This window comes from Oryza sativa, chromosome 3 (genome assembly GCF_034140825.1).
Source record: "Oryza sativa Japonica Group chromosome 3, ASM3414082v1".
Lineage (NCBI taxonomy): Eukaryota > Viridiplantae > Streptophyta > Magnoliopsida > Poales > Poaceae > Oryza > Oryza sativa.
This window is the reverse complement of record NC_089037.1, coordinates 16,510,538-16,518,521: the sequence shown is the minus strand read 5'-3', so window position 1 is coordinate 16,518,521 and position 7,984 is coordinate 16,510,538. Positions and strand designations below refer to the sequence as shown.

The 7,984-nt window shown below is 51.6% G+C and overlaps 1 long non-coding RNA gene across 1 annotated transcript; it reads left to right on the top strand.

Moving 5' to 3' along the window:
- The first annotated feature begins 308 nt into the window (after positions 1-308).
- On the top strand, positions 309-1,199 carry LOC136355887 (uncharacterized). Its single transcript, XR_010740431.1, has 2 exons — positions 309-533; positions 781-1,199. It is a non-coding gene; the product is annotated as an uncharacterized lncRNA (long non-coding RNA).
- The last annotated feature ends 6,785 nt before the right edge of the window (positions 1,200-7,984 follow it).

Below are 7,984 nucleotides of genomic sequence, written 5' to 3'. Positions count from 1 at the left end.
GGACCAACCCCCGGCCGGCGGGTGGCCAGGTGGGGAGGAGGTCCGCAGGGCGAGGCGACCGGTGGGGTGAGGCGAGAGAGGCACCCGGCGACGGGCGACGCGGAAAGAGGTGCTCGCATCGATGCGGTCATCGTCGTCGCCGCCGGCGAGGTGGGGGGAGGCGGAAGTGGGGAAGGGGAAGGGGAAGAGTGGAGGGAGTGGGAAGGACGGCGACCGGCGGCGAGAGTGCGTGGAGAAAGAGGAGACAAGGAAGCCAGCGGTGAGCGCGTAGGTAGATCCTCTTCGTCGCCACTTTGGGCCGTCTCATCGCTCGCAGGAGGCGGCCTAGTCGATGTTCGCAGTTCTACGTCGCCTCCATGTACTGGTTCATCACCACCCTTTCCACCGTCGGCTACGGCGACATGCACGCCGAGAACACCGGCGAGATGGTCTACACCACCGCCTACATGCTCTTCAACCTCGGCCTCACCGCCTACATCATCGGCAACATGACCAACCCTGTCGTCCACGGCACCAGCCGCACCAGGAAATTCGTCAGTAGTCACTTTCTTTGATTGATCCCTTGCTATTTGTTGATCAGCAGCAATTCTTTGGTGTTCTAGCTTGGTTCAGTATACTCTAGTACTCACAAGTCACATCACATGATGGTTTCTTGGCGTGTGTACGTGGTTTTAATCACATGATCATATTTGATCTCAATGTGATCATGTGATTTTTGTTTCTTTTCAATTCTTGTTGGATGTTCATGAGTAGTTGATATCTTCTGTGGTGTAATTTAAGTGAAGGTTTTAGAGATGAATACCGAGTACTTCGCGCCGGGAGAGGATATCATACTGCAGAATGAAGCGCCTGTAGATTTCTACATCTGAAGCAGCGTGTTGACGTTAGTCCTGGCTTGCTTCAGAAGTTTGGCTCCGTCGTGATGGGCGCATGGAGCGGAGCGAGATGCCAGGAGGACGCCATTTTCTTCGGATCAAATAAACAGAAATAACAGACGCAATGCAGGTTGCGAGAGTTGCGTGGAGTGCGCGGTGTGTGTGTGTTCCAGAGTCCTGAAGAACCGGATCGTGGGATGACGCGATTTTTGGGCATAGGATTCGTTTTTTTTCTGTTGAGTATATTTAGGAGAGTAGCTCCAGTTTCCGTTTTGTAAGTTTACAGATCAGTTCAATGAAAGAAACCAGAAAATTGCCCAACAATTCCTCTCTCACTTTCGCTACTCTGAAACTCTGCTTTTCTCTGTTCTGAATCCCGCTCTGAATTTCTTTGTTTCTTTGTCTGTTGCCGTGCCGGACGCGCACAGTTTGCACGCGAGGTGTTTGATCCAGTGCATTGTCACTAACAAGTGGTATCATAGCTTCTCAGGTTGGGGGGGGGGGGCGGATCTGACACTATGGCGTTGGTTCCGGCGATGGCGGATCCAGCGAGGGGGAGCTCGGGAAGCGCGTTCCTTTACCCTCAACTCACATCAACCAACTACACTAGTTGGGTGATACGGGTGCAGGCAATGATGGAAGATCAAGGCGTATGGGAGGCGATCGAGCCGGCAGCCGGAGCGGCTGTCGACCCGAGGAAGGACAAGAAGGTGAAATCCCATCTTCTCCAGTCACTGCCGGAAGATCTCTTGATGCAGGTGGCAAAGAAGCGGACGGCAAAGGAGGTTTGGGACTGTCTCAAGACGAGGTTCGTCGGGGCAGACAAGGTGCGCGACGCGCGCCTGCAGACTCTGAAAGGAGAATTCGCCAGCATGGTGATGGAGGCCGGGGAGTCGCTTGACCAGTACGCTGGCCGGATCACCATGATGGGGGTCCGGCACTCTGCTCTCGGCGCGACGTTGAACGACGCCGCCATGGTGAAGAAGCTGTTCGACACCGTCCCGGAGAAGTTCGTCAGCCTCGTCGTAGGGATCGAGCAATTCTACAACGTCGATGACATGCCGTTCGAGGAGGCAGTGGGCCGCCTCAAGGCGTACGATGAGCGGGTGCGCAAGAAGAAAGCGGCGGCTAGCGGAGTGACCGCCGACGGTCAGGTGCTCCTTACTAAGGCCGAGTGGGAAGCGCGCTTCAAGAAAGGCAGGGGAGAAACCTCGTCGCCACAAAAGAACAAGCCCTCTGGTGAGGGGGCGAACCGCGGCCAGGCCAGGCGCAGTCGTGGCAGGGGTCGCGGACGCGGCGGAACGCAGAGCAGCGGTGGCGGCTCCGGCGGCGGTGGCCGCGACAAGAGCCACATCAAATGTTTCAACTACGAAGAGTTCGGCCACTACTCAACGCAGTGCCCACATCCGAAGAAAAAGAAAGCCGAAGCCCATCTTGTGCAGACGGACGATGCCGGTCCAGCTCTGCTCCTCGCGGTGACGAAGGCGGTGCAGAACGCGCCGGGGCAGGGCATGGACTGTGGGCTGGTCGTGCACGAGGAGCGTGTATGGCCTCGCCTGATGCTGGCAGAGAAGGGAGCAGCTGCTGGTGATCTATGGTACTTGGATAATGGTGCTAGCAACCATATGACTGGGGATCGACGGAAGTTCCGGGAGCTGGACGAGACCGTTACAGGGGTGGTCAGATTCGGCGACGCCTCATCAGTACAGATTATGGGGAAGGGTTTAATCCTTTTCGCATGCAAGAATGGTGACCAGTGGCTGCTTGATGACGTCTACTACATCCCCAGCCTCTGCTGCAACATGGTGAGCTTAGGGCAACTCACTGAAACTGGCCACCGAGTTGTGATGGATAATGATGACCTTGAGGTGTTCGACAAAAATCCCTGGCGCCTGGTGATAAAGGTGAGGAGAACCTCGAATCGTTTGTACCGGATTGAGTTGCAACTAGCGTCCCCTGTGTGCTTGCTGACCAGTCTCGGCGATCCGGCGTGGCTGTGGCACGCGCGGCTCGGACATGTAAACTTCCAGACGCTGAAACTCTTGGTGGACAAGGAGATGGCAGCGGGAGTTCCTCAAGTACATCATCCCAACCAGCTTTGCCAGGCTTGCCTCATGGCGAAGCAGATCAGGCAGCCATTCCCTGCGATGGCGAATTATCGAGCAGAAGCGCCACTCGAGCTACTGCACATGGACCTATGTGGCCCAATCACACCGTCGACGTTTGCCGTTAATCGTTATTTTCTGTTGATTGTTGATGATTTTTCGCGTTGGATGTGGGTGTTTGTTATCAAGACGAAGGATCAAGCACTGGAGATGTTCGCAAAATTCAAGCCGCTGGCCGAGAACACGGCCGATCACTCCATCAAAACACTCCGGACAGACCACAGTGGCGAGTTCTTGTCCGGCGAGTTCGCGCGGGTGTGCGATGAGGCCGGCATCGAGCGACATCTGACGGCGCCGTACTCACCGCAGCAGAACGGCGTTGTTGAACACCGCAACAGATCGGTGATGGCGATGGCGCGCTCCCTCCTGAAGGGAATGTCTGTTCCCGGCAGGATGTGGGGGGAGGCGGTGCGGCACGCCGTGTTCCTGCTCAACCGGCTGCCAACCAAGTCGATGGGTGAACACACTCCGTTCGAGGCATGGACGGGGAAGAAGCCACACTTAGGACACTTGCAAGTGTTCGGGTGTACTGCGCACACCAAGGTGACAACTCCAAATCTGAAGAAATTGGATGATCGGAGTGAGCAGTTCGTGTACCTTGGCGTCGAGGAAGGGAGCAAGGCTCACCGGCTGTTTGATCCATGACGCCGCGGAATCCATGTAAGTCGCGACGTTGTATTTGATGAAAACACACCTTGGCAGTGGAGTGCTGCTGCAGGAGAGGAGAATTCCACCGAGTTTGTGGTAGAGGAACCTGTTGGCGAGCAGCAGCCGGCGCTGGCAGAACAGTCTACCACGGTACCGTTGTACCGGGCGCTGCTGGCAGGGAGGCGAGCCGGCAATGAGCCAGAAGTGGCGGAATAGCGAGGAACTTCTCCGGCAAGCCCGGTGAGGTTCTCACCCACATTGCCCAGCACGCCCACGCCTGGCTCAACATCAACACACTCTGCCGAGGTGGAGGCGTCACTGAGCACGGCCGGCAGCGACGACGGCCCGCTGCGGTACAGGAGTCTGGCGGACATCATGCTAGAGGCGCCACGCGTAGACTTGGTGGATGAAGAGGATGGTGAAGCATTGCTCGCAGAGACGGAGGAGCCGTCATCGTACCGCGAGGCCGCAGGGGAGCCGGCGTGGGTCGACGCAATGCAGAAGGAGCTGGAGGCCATCGAGAAGAACTCAACGTGGTCGCTGTGCACATTGCCGGTGGGCCACAAAGCAATCGGACTCAAGTGGGTGTTCGAGTTAAAGAAAAACACTACCGGGGAAGTAATCAAGCACAAGGCATGGCTGGTCGCAAAGGGCTATGTGCAGAGGCACGGTGTAGACTTTGAAGAAGTGTTCGCCCCGGTGGCGAGGTTGGATACGGTGCGTACCATACTTGCTGTCGCAGCGGACCGAGGTTGGCGGGTGCATCACCTTGATGTCAAGTCAGCTTTTCTCAACGGGGAGCTAGAAGAAGAGGTGTATGTTGCCCAACTGGAGGGGTTCATTAAGAAGGGACAAGAGCACCTTGTGCTGAAATTGAGCAAGGCACTATATGGCTTGAGGCAGGCGCCACGGGCCTGGAACATTTGCTTGGACAAGAGTCTGAAGGAACTTGGGTTTATGCGGTGCAAGCAAGAACAAGCCGTATACACTCGAGGCAGAGGAGCAGAAGCTATGATTGTTGGCGTTTACGTCGATGATTTAATTGTGACAGGGGAGAATCCTGCCAGGGTAGAAGCATTCAAGAAACAAATGATGGGGGAGTTCGAGATGAATGATCTAGGGCTCTTGAGTTATTATCTGGGAATTGAGGTTGGACAAGGTGTGAATGGAATCACACTTAAACAAACTGCCTATGCAAAGAAGGTTCTGTCATAGTTCAGGATGTTGGACTGCAATTCGACCTCAGTTCCTGTTGATCCAAAGACACAGCTTCAAAAGGATGCAGATGGACACCCTGTTGATGCTATTGAATATCGGCGTGTGATCGGTTGCCTTCGGTATTTGCTGCATACAAGACCGGACCTGTCATATGCTGTTGGAGTGGCGAGCAGATTCATGGAGCATCCCACCATGACGCACTTGAAGGCAGTGAAGCAAATTCTCAGGTATTTGAAGGGGACAATCGACTGTGGCCTTGTGTATACCGCAGGAATTGGTGAGATCACAATCACGGGGTACACTGACAGCGATCTAGCCGGAGATGTTGATGATCGTCGGAGTACAGGAGGTATGGCGTTCTATATCAACAACAGTTTGGTGGCATGGAGCTCGCAGAAGCAGAAGACAGTAACTCTTTCTTCTTGTGAAGCAGAATTCATGGCAGCCACTGCAGCTGCCTGTCATGCACTTTGGCTAAGGGCATTGCTGGGAGAGCTACTCGGTGAGGAGGCAAAATTGGTAAAGTTGTTTGTTGACAACAAATCAGCTATTGCTTTGATGAAGAATCCTGTTTTTCGTGGGAGGAGCAAGCATATAGATACTCGGTATCAATTCATTCGTGAGTGCATCGAAAGAAGACAGATTTTGGTCGAATTTGTTCGTTCAGAAGAACAGCGTGCAGATGCGCTGACAAAAGGGTTGCCGGCGGCAAAGCTAGTGACGGCAAGGTTTCTGCTTAGAGTTCGTGATCTTGGAGAACGCCAGGCCTAAGGGGGAGATTGTTGACGTTAGTCCTGGCTTGCTTCAGAAGTTTGGCTCCGTCGTGATGGGCACATGGAGCGGAGCGAGATGCCAGGAGGACGCCATTTTCTTCGGATCAAATAAACAGAAATAACAGACGCAATGCAGGTTGCGAGAGTTGCGTGGAGTGCGCGGTGTGCATGTGTGTTCCAGAGTCCTGAAGAACCGGATCGTGGGATGGCACGATTTTTGGACATAGGATTCGTTTTTTTTCTGTTGAGTATATTTAGGAGAGTAGCTACAGTTTCCGTTTTGTAAGTTTACAGTTCATTTCAATGAAAGAAACCAGAAAATTGCCCAACAATTCCTCTCTCACTTTCGCTACTCTGAAACTCTGCTTTTCTCTGTTCTGAATCCCGCTCTGAATTTCTTTGTTTCTCTGTCTGTTGCCGTGCCGGACGTGCACAGTTTGCACGCGAGGTGTTCGATCCAGTGCATTGTCACTAACACAGCGGCGAGCTTGGAGAGCTAGGGCAGGGCTCCTCGCGGCGGCCGGCCCGGAGGCAGGAAGCCCTACCTCGCGTGCTGGATGCGGGCGGCGGGGAATGGCCGGTGAGGTGGTATGGCGCGTAGAGCGCGTCATGGCGCCGACGAGGTCGCCCACCACCGCTCTGTCGCCGCGGCGAAGAACCTCCTCACGGAGCTCCACCCGTCGCCCACATCCCCGCCGCCATGCCCCGCGCCACCCGCGCCCGCCGCATCGGCCTGTTGTGCCCAGCTGCTCTTTGCCGCCACCGCCCGTGGAAGAGAGGAAGAGGAGAGGGAAGAGGAAGCCGGGGCTGACATATGGGACCTGCGTGGGTCCCATGCTGACTCAGCCGCCACGTCAGATAAAACCGGAGTCAAAACCACTAGAGGACCTAAAGGGAACGGTTTTATAAGTTGAGGGATGTCATATATATGGTTCGAGGACGATTTTGTAACTCGATGACAAGTTGAGGGACCTTCGATGTACTTTTTCCTTTTCTAAAACGTAGTGGAGCAGTTGAGTTGGACAGATGGTTGTGTGAGCCCGGCAGACGGCGACCGCGGGCCTACGTTGTGTTCCGCAGAGCAGAGATGGGCCAGGAAGACGTACGCAGGCTGAACTATCTTTGGGCCCATTCCCTTTCGCTCGACGCCTCACCGGGTGACTGACGGTGAGGTCCGTCGTGCCCAATCGTCGCTACAGAAGACCATTGGACAAAAGCCAGGAGCCCAGGACGTACCAGAATCTCTCGACGAGATCCGTCCTTTACTATTTTTATCGGATCACTTAAGCCTAAGGATTTTTTCCCCCTACATTTTCTCGATAAACTATTAAAACCGCTCCACTGACCATTTTATACATTTATCTTAATCTTTTATTTTTTATGTTAGTGCTCGCTCTATTTTTATTTTTTTTAATATATGACACCGTTAAATTTTATTACAACATTTGATTATTTGCCTTATTAAAAAAAACCGTGCAAGTATTAAAAATAGAAGTAATGCTTAAAGCTCCCTTAGTGCTAAATCAAACAAAAAAGTATTTATTTAAATTTTTTAAATAAGACGAATAATCAAACATGATGTAAAAAATATCAACAACATCATATATAACAACATCATATATTAGAAAATGCAGGTAGTATTTTAAGCTGAAACTTTTTACAACTATATATGACACCATTATCAATGTTTTAAAATATTTTCAGATTTTATGATGATTGTTTGCTTGAGCTTAATTCAAAATCTCGATGTTTTAATCAAACTTAAGTGCTTCAAAGCCAAGCAATGATTAAATTTTTAAAATATTGTTTAGTGGTAAGTTGTAACTCATATACCAATCCTACCAAATTTTAGAACAAAATATGACTTATGTAGCAAGAAACAGAAAATAGAACTACGTGTTAGGAGCTGAAGTGAACCGCTTTAAAATAGTTTAGGGCATAAAATAAGTAAATTGTAGTATATTAAACGCTGGGGCAAAATAGTTATGAGGGAGTGAAATGGATTTTTTTTTTCTTTCTAAAAAAGCTACTTTCAAATGTGTACAATTAATGTCTTAGAGGCATAACTTCAGCTTTATAAGTTTGCAATTTCATAACCAACAATATTATCAAATACGTATGTATTTTTACACAGTCATGCCTCAGACAGATATACCAATAATCTTATCGAAATATCCTTGCATGGGTGAAATTTACTCGCTTTTTTTTTTCTTTCCAAGTGGCAGCGACACGAGTCGTTAGGATTACATTTCGTAGGAACTCTACGGAGTAAGAAACATGGTGAATCTTGTGAAATAAGTGATGA